Here is a 15,857-nt window from a genome sequence, read left to right as displayed (position 1 = left end):
AACAGCCAACCCATCCCAAGGGTATCTGAGAAGACTGAAGATGGAGAATGGCTCACCCTCCATGTTCCACTCAGTATGGAATTACTGGCAGCAACAAGTGCTCACCAGGCTTCAAAACCACTGGACCACTTTGTTGTCTGTCAGTAATGGCTCCCACCCTCCTTGTTCTGAGAAACACCTGTGCTTACTCTAGTCCCAGCTTGAGCCTCCTATCTTCTAGGAAACCTGCTCTGCTGTCTCAGGTAGCAAAAATCACTCCTTTCTTTAAGTTGCTGTAAACCATGGACTCCTTGAGGACGGGGAGCTAGCCACGTCCTCCACGGCTAATAGTCTGGCATATGCTAGGTACTCAGTAAATGTTTCCTGAAAGAAAGTAGGCATTCAATACAATGTTTGCTAAACGTGGTGTCTTTGGGAGCCAACAGTGGCCTAACTGTAGCCCTAGTGGCTTTCTTTTCACCTCATATCTTGACCTTAACAATCTTGGCAGTGCCTAGTTAAAGCTTGTTGCAAGTAGTTCCATTATGAGCAGAGCATAGAGGGTGAGGTTACATTCTCAACTGGATTCTTTCCCTTATGAAAAAATTACAGAGGAGCATTAATACTGTTATTCCAGTGATGAAAGAAATGCTTTTTAGACTTTTCTTTTTGGTGTTTCCTTCAGCATTTGTAACCCTTTAGATATCTGTACCTTTATTTTTTCCTCTATAATTTCAATGGTAGTAAATCTTCATCATTTAAAGGCAATATATATATATTTTTTAAAATATTTTATTTATTTATTCATGAGAGACACATGAAAGAGGCAGAGACACAGGCAGAGGGAGAAGCAGGCTCCTTCCAAGGAGCCTGATATTGGACTTGATCCTAAGACTCCGGGGTCACGACCTGAGCTGAAAGCAGACCCTCAGCCACTGAGCCACCCAAGTGCCCCTAAAGCCAAAATACATTGTTGGAGCTTGCCAAAATCATTTGGATGCAAATTTGATAAATGATGAGGTAGAATAATGCAGTTTTAGTGGAGAAAAAGAGACGTGGTTCTAAAGAGAGTTGTCCCCTATAACTTGCAAATTGGTTCCAAACACATTTACAAAAGATGAGTTCCAAAAACACATAGAAGTACTTTCAACAGGAATTAGTGTAATATCTGTAATTTTTTAAAGTTCACAATATCTGGAAGAACAGATAGGGCTCTCATTTTAAATAGGAGGTGTTCCTAGAGTTTGGGTAATTTTTAGTTTTTTGTTTGTTTGTAAGTAGGCTCTCCATTCAAACGTGGGGCTTGAACTCATGATCCAGAGAGCAATAGCAAGTATGCTCAGGGTGCCTGGTTAGCTCAGTCAGTAGAGCATACAACTCTTGATCTCTGGATTTTGAGTTGGAGTCCCACACTGGGTATAGAGATTACTTAAAAACAGAAACAAAAGCAAAATCTTTCAAAGCAAACAAAAAACAAAATTCTTTCAGAAAAAAAAAAAGAAAGAAAGAAAGAAAAAGAAAAGAGTAGTATGCTTTATGGACTGAGCCAGCCAGGTACCTCTCAGTTACTTGGGATGGGCAAATTATCTTCCTCTTTCCTCCTCCCCCTGCCCTCATGCAGCACTATACATTGATACATTATAGCTATGTTCCCAGAGACAACTATTTGCCTCAACATTGATGTAGCTGAATTATAGGTCACTTAGTAATAGTTTGAGTTCTTGGAAGACTTTTCATTCATTTCAGGGGCTGAGAAAACCTTTTGGCCACAGGTTAAGTTGTCTTTGGTGTTTTTCTCAACTGCTGTCTGCTGGCACCCACTCCATACTCTCATGTCCATCTTCCAGGTCCTTAGTACCTTTCCAATGCCTTCTGGCTGTAAGAACACAGGCCTGCCCAAGGGGCTCAGGCTCCCAAACTACTGTTTTCTCTAACCACTGAATCAAAACTACCAATCCGTTAGATTGTAAACTCCAAGAAGGCAGGGATTTTGGTTTGTTTTGTTCACGACTTCATCTCCAGTGCCTAGAACAATGCCTGGAACCTCTTAGGCACTCTGTGTTGAATGAATAAATAAATCTCTAAATTTGTTAGTTTCAGCAAGGTGTTGGGAGGAAAATGACCCATTGACCTAATTTACAATCATCTGTGAATGAGCAGGAGTCCCTTATCTCTCCTTAAGGTATTTGCATACTTAAAGGGAAAGCTTGTGAATTCAAGTACTTCTCATTGGGAGAAGTTCAATAGTGCAGCAAAGGGAGAGAAAACAGTTGAAGGTAAAAGGTAGTGGGGATGGGGGTGGGAGTAAAGACTTTAGTAGGCCAGAGCTGCCTAGAGGCTGAGGCTCCCTGCTCTTCAAGCCTCCTCAAACTTTGCACTAGTGCAACTTCTAAAAGCTTAGAGTCTTCTCCATCACTGACTGTCAGGACAGTGGTTGGGATAAGGAGGGAGAATAAATCAGGGAAGGGCAGTATAACTGTTTTGTTTCCACTTTGAGCTTTGGCTGCACTACTTCACCATTTCTCCTATTTCAAGAAGTGTCCTATCTTTCTAGTTAAATGACAAGGGCACAGGGAGATCTCCTCATAGTCACTTAATACTATTTGTTCCTTAAAGGTTAACTAACATACTTTCCTTATACGCAGATGTCTTTTTATTTTTTACTTTTTGGCTTATAATTAGCTTTTATTTTTATTTATTTTTATTTTTATAATTAGCTTTGAAACGTATTTACATCTGACAGAGAGCTGGGTATACCGTAAAAGATAAGAAGTAGTTCCTTTTATGTTACTTTTATGTCCTCTGATATAGCAAGGTCCTAGTGGTTTCTTTGTAGACATTGTATCCTGTCTTTAACCTCTCTCTCTCCCACACACATACACTAAAGCACCCCCCACATGCTTTCATTAACAGATATAAACTTAATGGAAAGTAAATCTAACCTCAGAATTCTGATTCTTGGTTTATGACATGGGGCTATAAAACAGGGAGAAGTTGATTTTAGTGTTTGCCAATTTCTTAATGTCAGAATTTTCTGTAGGGTCCATCTTCTTTATGCTGTGTATCTGTAAATCCCTTGAGTGAAACATTTACCTCTTTTCATACAGCACTCAAATGACAAAGAAAGCCAAAAGCAATGCATTCTGATAAATGACAGTATAATGTCACAAATCTTTAGAAAAGTATTACTAATATTAGAAAAATAAATGTTTTAGTGGTTAGGTCTAATCAACATTATCGAACAGTTCTAGTTGTTATGCGGCAAAAATGGTTCTGATGAATCTTTTGTTCAAATAGGAATATTGTGATTTCTCTTGGCACCACAGGTGGTGAGGAGAAAGTATATTTTGCATAGTTTTGCAGTTTTCTCAAGTTTATTTTGAAGTCTAGCAAGTCGCTTTACTCTGTGCCTATCTTGGGTTGATACAGGTTTCTTCCTTGACTTAACAATACATGCAGTATTTAACCTAATAACATCATCTTAGAGCGCACAGTTGTTGACAGTTTAAAAGAACCATAATTGCTCAGTAAGTTGCACACAGAGAGTGCTTGGTAAATGCTTGTAGGTCTGTCTCCTAGAAGGAAAATCAGTAAAGGAAACATTTCTCCAGATTCCCTATTGCTTTTGCACCGGGAGGAGAACCAGAAGAGGAGGTGTGGACACGAAGGGCCAGGAGATCATCTGAAAGTGCCATTTTTGCCAAAGAATGATTAAAGCATTCTAGTCCCGACACGTGTAATAATGGGCACACAACCTATTTCTTTGTCTCACCACGACTGCCCCCCCCCCCCCCCCCGTCTTTGGCACGGCGACACAGTCAGCAGAATCCACGCCATCTAGGTCAAACTTTCTGATCCAGCCGCGCACCCGGCCGTCCCGTCAACGAGGAGGCAGGAAGAGCAATGTCGGGGAGGCGGGACGGACCCGGTCGAATCGGTAGGTGTCCATCTGGATAGTCTCATGCGGGAAGATCACTCCAGGTGGAAGCATGGTCGCAGGAGGGGCGCCCGCCGCCGTCGGGCCGCCGCCGTCCCGGAGCCCCGCGGCCCGCGGCCCGCGCCCCTGCCTGCCCCTGCCTGCCCCGGGGCGGCGCACCCGGGCTCCGGGAAGCTGCCGCGCGGGGAAACGTGGCACCGTCGGCGGCCCGCGCCCGGGGCGCTGCTTGCTGCGCGGCGGCCGGGCGCTCGGAGGGGCCCCGCCAGGGAGGCTGCGCGGCGGCCGCGCACCGGCCCGCGGGGAGCACCGCCCGCAGCGCCGGCGCCCGCCCGGGGACGGGAAGTGGCGCCCGGCCCGCCCTCCGCGCCCGCGCCCCGCAGCCCCGCGCCGCCCCTTTTCCCTCGGCCTCTCCCTCGGCCTCCGCCACCCCGGCCGAATTCTTGCATAAATTATGCCAGGCGCGCCTGACGTCAGGTGGCGGCGCGCGGGCGCGGGCGGGGGCGCGGGCGGGGGCGCGGGCGGGGGCGCGGGCGGGGGCGCGGGCGCGGGCGCGGCGCGGAGGGAGCCGGCGGCGGGCGCGCGCGGCCCCGCGGCCTCGGGCACGCGCGGCTGCCGGGCGCGCGCAGGCGCTGGCGTGCTGGGGCCGCGGCGGCGGCGGCGGCGGCGGCGGCGGCAGCGGTGGCGGCGGCGGCGGCGGCGGCGGCGGCGGCGCGGGGGCTGAGCCGCGGTAGTGCGGACGCGCTCGTGCTCGGGAACTATCGGATTAAACTTGAATCGAGTGGAATTACACAAAGGAGCGCCGCTGAGGAGGCGGCCCGGGGACCCGGAGACCCTGAAACTCGCCAGAGCCCCGTCCGCGCCGGCCAACTCCGCGCCCGTGGATGAGCCCCCCGGCCGCGGCCGCCGAGCCAACTCCGGAGCCCGTCCTGCGTTGTGCTGTGCCCTCGGCGCGGGGCAGCGGAGGAGCCTCCCGACCGACCCGGTGAGCGCGAGAGTTCGCCGGGCGCCTCCGGGAGGGGCGGCGGCAGGAAATCGCTCCGGGCCGGGGCCGGGGCCGGGGCAGGGGCAGGGGCCGGGGCCGCGCGAGGAGTTGGGAGCGAGGAGTTGGGCGTGTGCGGGGCGCGGGGCGCGGGCGGGCGGGGGCCGGGGCCGGGGCCGGGGGCGGGGGCCGGGGGCCGGGTGGGCGCAGGAGCGCAGCGCCGCCCGGGCCGTGTCGCCGCCGCCGCCGCCGCCCCCGCCTCCACCGCCGCCCGCGGGCCCCGAACCCGCGCCCCGAGCGCCGCCCGCGCCCCAACTTTTGCCTGCGTCCGCGGGGCCGGCGGCGGCGGGGGCGCGCGGTCCGGCCGAGGGTCACTTCCTCGCATGTAAATGGCTTTTTGTTGTGCTGCCGGCGTGGGGGGGGGACGGGGACGGGGACGGGGACGGGGACGGGGACAGGAGGGAGCGTGTCTGCGCGCGGGGGAGCGCGAGCGCGTTTCCTCCCGCCGGCGCCGAGCACGAGTTGCCGGCTCCGATCGAAAGAAAAAGGAAGGAGGAAAAGTTGGGCTCCAACTCAAGTGCGAGTGGGCGATGGGCGCGCGGGCGCGGGGCGGCTGAGCGGCGGCGGCGGCGGCGGCGGCGGCTCGGGGACGGCGGCGACCCCCGCCCCCGCCCCCGCCCCCGCCCCCGCCCCGGACCGACCACGCCGCGCTCGCCGGGAGCGGCGGCCGCACCGGCGCGAACAAAGTGCGTCCCTCCCGGCGCGGCGCGGACGGCGGCCGGGCGAGGTGGGCCGGCGGCGGGGAAAGTGCGCGGGGGCCGCCGCGTGGGGCGGGGGCGGGGGCGGGGGCGGGGGCGGGGGCGGCGCGAGCACGCGGCGCGGGGGGCGGCCGACCCCGCCGGACCCCGACCCGCGCCGGCCGCTCGGGGAGTTGCGAGCCCGGAGCCGGGGGCCCCCGGGGCTCCCCGGCGGCTCCCAAGTGCGCGAGGAGGAGAAGAAAGGGAGCGGGGCCGGGGCGAGCGCGGGGAGGCGCGGCGAGGAGGGGACCCCACCTTGCCGAGCTGGCCGGGCCGGCGGCGGCGGCGGCGGCGGCGGCTGCATAATAGCGACTTTAAGCCCCCGAGGCCGCTCGGCTCCCCGCCCCGGGCCGGGCCCCGCCGGGGGGTCAGCGCCGGGGGGGTCTCCTGGTGGCCCCCGAGGCGGCCCGGGCGCGCTGTGCCCCCGCAGGGATCCGCGGCTCGGAGCGCGAACGGCCGAGGTGGCTGGAGGCCAGGCGGTCAGCGGGGAGAGGAAGGAGGGCGGCGGGGGACGCGCTGTTTGTTTGGTTCGCACCGGGGACTGGGCTCGCCGGGGGCGCGGGGCGCGGGGGCGCGGGGGCGCGGGGGCGCGGGCACCGGGGGGCTGCGGTGCGGGGCGGCCGCGTCCGCGCGGGGCGAGCGCAGCCGGGGGGTGGGGGGTGGGGCGGGGAGGGCGGCGGATCCCGGGCGGGGTGGGGGGTGGGGGGGTCGGGAGGCTCCGGGGAAGGAGCCGCCGGCCCCGAGCAGCCATCATTACCGAGCCGCCTTTCTCCGGATGGCCGTGCCTCGAGGAGCCCCGCGCCGTGGGAGCGCACCCCAAGTCCCGGCCGGCCGCCCGCTTTGTGAGCGCCCCCGTGGAGCGGGCGGCGCGGGGACTGCTCCTGCGGGGGGTCGGACGGTTTTCCCGGAGGTCACTTTTAGAGACTGTTCACGCCTCGGTTTTAAACTAGTTTTTCCCCCCTCTTCTGAACAGACAATGGACAAAAGAAAAGTAGCAACCCACATGGAGAGTTTCCTTTTGAATTGCTAGAATTAGATACACTATCCAGCTCTCCACTCGCTAAGTAGACTTTTTAGTTTCCCATTGTATATTATCTAGCAATCGATTTAAATAACTTATCTTGAAATACGTCCATCCTCTGGGCTCCATTTCTGGGGCATGTTGACTATTTTAATTTGAAGGATTTACGTGAAGGCCCTGATTTTTATTTTCTAAAAATATTAACTGAAGCCGTCTTTGCGGTGGGCAGTACCTTTCAAAGAGGTTGAGTGTATGTCGTCCCCCCCCCCCCCATTCTCTCCCAATAACGAGAAGGGGGAGTACTCACTGTACGTAATAATCAAATAGGAAAAAAAAAAATAGTTCTCTTTATTTCCTCACAGACCCATTCTAACGATGACAAACAAATCTTAGTGACTACGACCTTAACAGCATGGGAACCTAATTTATCCTAGTTGTAATTCTATTTAGATTGTAGTAATGTGTGAGTACTAGGTGATTCTTATTTCAGGAATAACTTGAGCAGCGATTTTATGAAGTTGAATCCGTCTCCCAGCCCCCAGAGTACATCTGTCGCGGAGTGTTTTTGTCTCGCTGTTGCACAACAGAAGCCCTCCAGTCTTTACCCTAAAATGGCAGCTTTCATTTGACTGGGGCCCATTCATTGACAATGATAATAAAGAGGCTGAAAGCTAGATGCTTGGGGCACGGAGCAGTACTCGGTTTGCCTTTCTAGGTGATAATAAGTAGGAGACATTTTATGTCTTCCAGATTTGCTCACGAAAAGTTTATTTTCGCTGGAAAAAAATCTGTACTGTAGAAAAAAGTTACAAAGTAAACAGAATTTGGAAATGGAAACGGATAGGGACTTGCAGTCGGTTTTAGGAACCAAATTTTCTTATTTTGCCACACAGTGGGAGTATGGCGTTCTCCCCTCTCTGATGACCTGATAAAAGGAAGATTATGGATTTTTGTGAGGCTTGTAACAGGTGAATTTCCTCACCATGACTTGACACTTAAGAATTATTTCCCAGCACTATGTATTTTATAATTTATATCCTCTTGATACGTTCTTTTCTTTTTCTCTTTTTTTTTTTTTTTTTTTTTCTGCTTTCTGGGCAAGCCAGTAAGTTGAAGCCTGAGGAATTCTATTCTAGGTTTCTAAAGATTCAAATGCATTTTTAGGTAAGAAATATAGACCAGCATGGGAATTCCAAACTCTGGTTATCTTGGTTTAATAATCAATAGGTGTATTTTTAAGCTGATTTAAAAAATTACTTCCTTTTCTGTTTCTTGACATGGAAGTCAGGATAGAGAAATGATGCAGGTTGTGTATACGTGATAGCGATGGTTTAACAGCTCAAACACTATTTTCCTCTTTTGAGGAAAAAATGATGCCTTTTCCCCCAAGCTTAAAATGTAGAAGTCAAGTTTAAAATGCATCTAGTAACTTAGTTTTAAAATAGAACTTTCATAGATTCACCTGTACTTGGTTTAGTTTTTAATCAGGGGGACTTACAGGACTATTTCCCAAACTTTTTTTCATGAGAGTCTTTTACTGAGCTAAAATGAATACCATGAGGAGTACCTTTATAGTAACGTATCAGAGAAATGCTACAACTTTTTTTCTCATACAAATACAGCCGAGAATGTAATATTTATAGTATGGTTTTTAAGCAATTAGGTCAAAGGAAGACGAGGAGTGTTTTTTTTTTTTTTTTTTTTTTTTTTTTATCTGTGAAAGAATACAGTCTGAGTGGTTCAGTGTATGAGCTGTGTGACCCTTAAGAGCAACCTAAGTGCCAAGTTTAGAGTAGTCGTTTCATACCTAGGCTTACATTTTATTACCCGTGCTTAAGAAAGTTGGCTTGCTGTAAGTTACCATCCATTTATTTACTCTTTGTTTCAGTAATCAATCATTGGTAAGCCTTTCAGTGTATAAATGACAAATAAGAGGCAGTGCTTTCCCTCAGAGAGTTTCCTGTCGAGTAGGAGAGAGAGTTCTTTAAGTAACCAAATACCCACATTTAACTTTTGAGATTAACTTTGGAGGCAGTAGTTATCTTTCATCCTTTATTATCCATATATGGCCTTTCCGATTTGATAGCACACAACATGACTGACCGTCTTATAAACATCTATAAATATGGCATTGCAAGAATAAAAATGCTTAGTCAGTGCTGAGTAAAGTGACTACAAAAAAAAAAAAAGACCCTTAATTTCCACTTTGTAAGAAAGTGATTTACTTTCAGTATTCAGATGGTTTCTAGATGTGAACTAGATGGATGATGTTGAGATGATGTCAGGAACACGTTGGCCCCGTGTGACTCTTTCATTGTCTTGTCCATTCATATGGACGTGTTTGTGTATCTTTAAAAAAAAAGCTATTTTCTTTTTATGTCATTAGAAATTCGGAGTTTAGTGTCGTATCTTATCAGGTTTCTAAAGCCATTATAGCTTTACTTGGGTGATACAATTTTCCTTTTTTTCCCCCTAGAAAACTTTATTGTTTTGTATTACTTCTTAAAAAAAATCCTTTGATATTCAACGATGACAGATGATGTTAAAGTATAAGAGAAATTGGGAGTAAATGATCACTTAATTTTTCTACAAAAAATAGATGTCATGTTGCATTTCAGATTGGTTTGCAATTATGGCAGAAGTCCATAGATGATTATGGTGGTAGTCGGGAGCTGGGAAGGTAATTAAAAACTCTACTAGTGCTCTTTTATATTTTCCTTTCATCAATAAAATTCTTAAATGAGACCACACCTTTGTGACGAAAATGATAAACAGAAGTAGGAAATCATCATGATACTGTCGAATAGAAATTTGTCTTATAATCAGTGGTGAATCTTTATGGATATTTAGAGTGAGAGAACCTTAGAGAGCTGGTCTAACTTTCTCATTTTACAGATTAAGAAACTAAAGCCCAGAGAGATTAATTAGATGAGCTGCCTCTGGCTGGTCACCCAGTTAGCGCTGAGCTGTCTTGGTCGTGGCTGTTTTCAAGGTGCCTAGCTTGGTGCCTGTGTAGGGGAGGTACTGGGTTTTTTGTTGTTGCTGCTGTTGTTGGATGACTGAGCTGCCTCTGGAAGAGTATCTTTCCCCCTTAGGTTCTGATCAAAAGTACCTTTGGTTTAAGAATTTAACATCGCTCTTAAAGGGGTTTTTATGCCAATAATAATTTATTTGTCTCTACTATGTGATGGTTTGGAGGTTTTTTGTTTTTTGTAAAACTATGATTATCCATCTAGGAAAATGCAGAGATAATTATTCCAAGATTTGATTACTGTTTTCATTTTAGAAGCTTGTATTCATTACCGTAACTAGATTTCTGTACCTTTTAACTAACGTTAGGTGACTGAAAACATGATTGTTTTGTCAGCGGGGTATTTTTAGAGGGTTCTGTTAAAAAAAAATGTAGAATGGGAATACAGAAGCATAGCTTGGCACTCAAAGGCTGATTGGTACTTGGGCTTGCTTGTTTCTGCCAGTGTGGTATTGGTGACACTTTCTTTAGTGGCCCTTTTAACCGCCACAGTGCTGTACGGGTCAGGCTTGGCTCTAGGGGCAAATGACTCGACTACGATCAGCTCTCCTGGTTTATCTCTTTTCTTGTTCATCAATTCACCTATTCATTGGGTACCTGCCACCTGAAAGGTGCTGTGTTGGGAATGCTGTGGTGCCACGAGACACCTGGGTGGGTCTAAGACGTGGTAGAGCCAGACAAAACATAAATAAAGCAACTGCACTGTTCTAGGTGCTATGTGGTGCGTATTTGGAGGAGTGAGAGTGACTTTGGGGGGTTCATCTAGCTGTCTGGGCTATCACCCCTTAGGAAGTGTCTTTAGCACTGCCATCTAAATGGTGTTACAAGAGGAGGGTAGCATTAGCCAAGCTACAGGGAGGTCGTGTGTTTGAGGTCTACAGAGAGGAGCTAGATGAGACTCAGGAGACAGGCAGAGGCCAGCTTGGGTGGGGCCCATGGAATATTGGAATTGGGGATTTACAAAGAAGTTGCAGGGCCACTGATGAGTGTTTCACAGCATTTGACATGAACAGACTTATTTTCTGAGGAAGATTGAGTTGGTGGGTGGGGCAGAAGAGGTGGAATGGGTTAGGGACGGCATCCAGCTGCTGTTGTGGTCCATGTGCTGTTGTTGTGGTCCATGTGAAGGGGAAACAGTTATGGTCTGGACCAAGTAGTGGCTGTGGGGATGGAGTAATGTGGACCCGGCTGAGAAATCTTTAGGAGGCTCAATGAATAGGGACTCAATAGATTTGCTCAGGGAGAAGGTATCCAGGAATGTAGGTTTCTGGCATACACGCTGCGTGCCTAGCTGACTGGCTGGTGATGCTATGCTGTTCACTGAGGCAGGGAGCACCTGTTGAGGACCTGGTTCGAGGAGGGTACCTACCAGTTCTTACAGCGTACGACTGAGGGAGTAGCTCAGCTTTCTTTCTGTTGCTAGTGGTGTTCCAAAATTTTCCAAAATGACTTGCTAGCTTCCCCAAAAAGATGGTGAATAGTGAGTCCATTGAGGAGTGCTGGTGAGCGTCGATAAAATGGGGGGCGGGAACCTTTGCTATTTACCAAATATATGGCACTTTGTGACTTACCTGAGATGATGTAGCACTCTGTAGGAGTTTGCTCCTCATACACTGAGAATAGAATCCTATGGTGGTTGGACTTTGCCACATTTTGTTCTTCTGTGTTTCCACATTGTGGGTGGTGGCTTTCTGTTGCTAGTTAGGTATTGACACAAGGTGCTTGGGTTTCCAGCAGATAGCCGGTGGGTCCCACTGTGCTCAGTGAAGGGTGTTAGTTGTATTTTAGGAGCTGGTTGCAGTTCTACATGGGTATAGTAGAAATGAATGCAATGCTTAAATAATTGTGGAGAAAATACCATCCTGGGTCAGAATATTTACTTATTTTTCAGTCGAGGATGTATAACTTTGTGGTGTAAATTATCTTAAAAGCCATTTTGTTCAATTATTATAGAAAGTGGACTATATACTGCATGGTTGGTAGCAAGTAAGAGATGCTAACTGATAAATCGAGAAAAGCTTCTAATAAGGTAAATTATGAAAATCCTGAACATTTATCTTGAAATAGTTTTTGAGGGAAATGTCTGTATTTTTGTGTTAGTTTATGTAAGTAACAATATTACCCATTTATTTTGGTTATAAATCAGACTTTGATCTCGGTGTGCATACAGACATCCTTCCTGGGACTCACTGCCTTTGGGTAGGGGGTTGATGTCAAAGATGCTTACGTGGACTTTGATCCCTATAGGCTTCTCTGGTGGACACTGTGACATGTTCAAGTCTACTAGAGTTCTTCCTGTCTCATTCAGGGTAGGCAAGATTGTGTGGCTTCACAGGCAAATTTAGGGACTTTGATCGTAAGGACATGCTTCATCTGAAAATTTTACTTCTAGTTGTTATGAGCGATTATTTGGATAAGTTTAAAACCCAGGAGTGGTATGTTACCTGCGGTGGAATAGTAGAAAAGCTTGACATGCTTACTCAACCTTCTGATAGACTGTTGTCAGCTACTCTGCGGCAATTTACTTATTACGCTATTTCTTCAACTTGGTAGTTCCAGGTTTTTGAAAAACTTTAAAAAATAGATTTCCTTGTCTGGTCTCATCAACAGTGTATTCTTACAGTTTAAGAAATCATTGTCTTTTCAGAGGTGTAGACACTAAATGGAAAGCTGCACACAGGTTCCTGTGATGTGGGTTTTAGTGGAAGAATAAAGAGGATGTTTATTTATCCTGCCCCCTCCCACCTCCACCCCACAAGGCCAATGAGATAGCAGGTTTGAGTTTTCCACCGTGTATCTCATGTATGGGGTGGGATGGGGGGGCAGGTCACGCAGAGAGCCATCGTCATCATGTGGACAACTGGGACCTGGATTGCCACATTGAGACTTTGTGTAGGGAAAGGCAGGGAATTAGACACCTGTGTTAGTTCTGACATGTCATATACTCTCCCTGGTATCCATCGCTTAAAATAGAGATTTTCACACTCTAGTTGCAGTAGGTCTGGTAAAGGATACATGATACTTCAGTAATTAATTTTTTCCCCTTAGTTCCATGGCAAGCCGGGGGGCTGCTTTAATCTTTTAAAGAGTCCACTTTTGTTCTTCTATTCTGTAAGATATCCGTAGCAGAATCTGTTCTGTTGATATTTAAAATATAATTAGCGAGTGTACTATTATTTAAACACACCCAACAACTGTTATCTTTAACGTGACACTAAGAGGCAAGTAGTAAAAGTCCTTTATAGAATTCTAAGCATGCTTTAGTTTCCAAGGTAGTTCCTGCCATTGCACTAAGTGAATAATAAAATCAATTTGAGCACAGGTGTACAATCAAAAATATGCCTTGGTTGGTGATGTGTTTTAAAGTGTATGGGTCTAGAAATTACTTTATTTATGGATGGGACTAACATATTGAAACTGTTAAGCCCGTATCCTCAAGGTGAACTTTTTTGAAACCTCTCTATTGCAGTATTTTATATTCTTGTGTACTTGACCTTGTTTTGCACTGGGAATTTTGCTTTGGCCAATTGCAGGTGTATTGATCTTGTCAGAAAAATCATGCAGACTCATCTTGAGATTTTAAAAATCTTGATTAAATTAATAAACTTGGGATCCCTGGGTGGCGCAGTGGTTTAGCACCTGCCTTTGGCCCAGGGCGCGATCCTGGAGACCCGGGATCGAATCCCACGTCGGGCTCCCGGTGCATGGAGCCTGCTTCTCCCTCTGCCTATGTCTCTGCCTCTCTCTCTCTCTCTCTCTCTCTCTGTGTGTGTGACTATCATAAATAAATAAAAAATTAAAAAAAATAAAAATAAATTAATAAACTTTTATTTTTCTATTACATATGTATTGGAGCAATCAGCTGAAATGGTGTAGAAATAACAAAACAGCATTACATATAACAGTAATAACCCATAGGTACTAACCAATGGTTAGTTATTGAGCATTTCCAGTCAAGGAGACATTATGCCAAGTGTTTTAATGGATTGTTTCATTTACCTATCAGAACCTAGGAAATAAGTAGAATTGTCATCTCCATTTTATAGATGAGGAGACCTGGGTTGAGAGGTTAAATTGCCCAGGGCCTTACAATTCTAGCAAGTGATGGAGGAGGAATTTGAATCTAGATTGGCCAGTGTCCAGAAACTGCATGTGTAAGCATCTTGCTCGGTTGTGTCCTCAACCAGCTCTGAGACCATCATTTGTGTCTTAAAAGGCAAAGGTCTGTTAAAAATACTGGCAACACCCTGTAATCCTATATGATACCCTCTTGCTGTATCCAATCAGTCCAGGTTATTTCTGTCCACACTTCCTCCGTCTGTGCTGCTGTATTTGTGAAGCCATATGTCTTGGCCCCTAAAATGACTGGGTCCCGTGCCTTTAACTCCTCATGCCTTTCCTCTCCCTTGGAGGTGAGAACATTTGTTCTTTTTTTTTTTTTTTTTTTTTTTAAGATTTTATCTATTTATTTATGAGAAACACAGAGAGAGGCAGAGACACAGGCTGAGGGAGAAGCAGGCTTCCTGCGGGGAGCCCGATGTGGGACTCGATCCCAGGACCCCGGATCAGGACCTGAGCCAAAGGCAGATGCTCAACCATTGAGCCACCCAGGTGCCCCAGAACATTTGTTCTTTTTTTTTTTTTTTTTTTTTAAAGATTTTTCTTTATTCATGAGAGATACAGAGAGAGAGGCAGAGACACAGGCAGAGGGAGAAGTAGGCTCCATGCAGGAAGCCCAACATGGGACTTGATCCCGGGTCTCCAGGATCATGCCCTGGACTGAAGGCAGCGCTAAACCGCTGAGCCACCGGACTGCCCAGAACATTTGTTCTTATGGAGGTTTTATTCTGTGGTGGCTGAGAACTTGAGTTCTGATATCAGATGGATCAGAGGGTGAATCTACCTACCCAGGGTTAAGTGAGATACTTTACCTAAAGCACTTGGTATAGCATGTGGTCTATGTATTGAATAGTTACTATTGTTTTGATAGTTATTATTATTAGCTCACTCTTAATCATTGAGCTTATCAAACCATGTATCTTGATTTTATTTTTACTTTAAAAAATCCCCATAATTCTAAATTATGACTAGAAAATAATGAGTGGCCTATAGTAGTGATTGACCATAACATTTTCACTTTTCCTCAGGTGTAGACATAAAATTACATGTGCCCTTGTCCTGGTGTATAACTAGATGTTATTTAGCTAACTTCATATTGGTTACTGAGAGACAGCTGAGTTATCATAGGACTAGTTCCTTTGAGCTGTGAGATACCTGTCTGCAGCCTAAATGGTGGCTGTCCTGCCAGCAAACCAGTTAGTTCCTTCTTTCCCCCAAGCCTGTGCTTCTCCAAAAATGCTGGATGGTGTTATCTTGGACAGTCACTTGTGTGGGCATACTTAGTCAGTTCTGGAGTATTATAAATTCCCAGTTCAGACTGGAGAGCTATAGGGTGTTCTCACAATCTGTAGCTTTTGGTCTTCAAGTTGCTGAACATTGAATTCAGTCCTGTCCTCTCCAAGTTCTCCTTATTACTTAAGGAAGAAATAAGATGGCATCTAAAGTGAAAGTAGATTTGGGGCCAGGGCTTGAAGTAGCCACAAGAGAATGAGGAGGGTTCCCTTGCTCTGGAAGGGTAAGGCTCTGGGATGGTCAGGCAAAATGTAAACAGTTGATAAATATGGATGCATGGGAGTTCCTTGTACTGTTCTTACATCTTTACTGCAGGTTGGGAAATTGTATCAAAATCAAAGTTTCTTAAAAAAAAAAAAAGGTTTCTTAACGTGACTGACTCTAAGGGCTTGATGTCAGTAGCTAACGTTTACAGAGCATGGACTTTTTGTGAGTTCACATTTTGCTAAACTCCTTATTTACATGAACTGGTTTCACTGAATCCTGAAGTAGGATTAACCGAAACGCTGAGGTAGAGGGGTGCCTGGGTGGCTTAGTCTGTTAAACGTCTGACTTTGGCTTGGGTTGTGATCCTGAGGTCCTGGGCTAGGGTCCCTGCACTCCCTGTTGGACAGGGAGTCTGCTTCTCCCTCTCTCTTTGTCCCTCTCCCTCTCAAATAAATAAAATCTTAAAACAACAGAAAATGCTGAGGTAGGAACAA

At 47.2% G+C, this 15,857-nt stretch overlaps 1 protein-coding gene across 2 annotated transcripts in view; it reads left to right on the top strand.

The window, feature by feature from the left end:
- Positions 1-4,581: 4,581 nt before the first annotated feature.
- CHD7 (chromodomain helicase DNA binding protein 7) overlaps positions 4,582-15,857 on the top strand; it is a 191,004-nt gene continuing 179,728 nt past the window's right edge. For both annotated transcript variants that reach the window (XM_072804529.1, XM_072804527.1), the window contains exon 1: positions 4,582-4,898. The gene's annotated coding sequence lies outside the window, so the exon portion shown is untranslated. The remainder of the gene's footprint in view (positions 4,899-15,857) is intronic.

Source organism: Canis lupus, chromosome 28 (assembly GCF_048164855.1).
Source record: "Canis lupus baileyi chromosome 28, mCanLup2.hap1, whole genome shotgun sequence".
Taxonomy (NCBI): Eukaryota; Metazoa; Chordata; class Mammalia; order Carnivora; family Canidae; genus Canis; species Canis lupus.
Note: the sequence above shows the minus strand (reverse complement) of the source record. Positions and strands in the feature narration are given on the sequence as shown.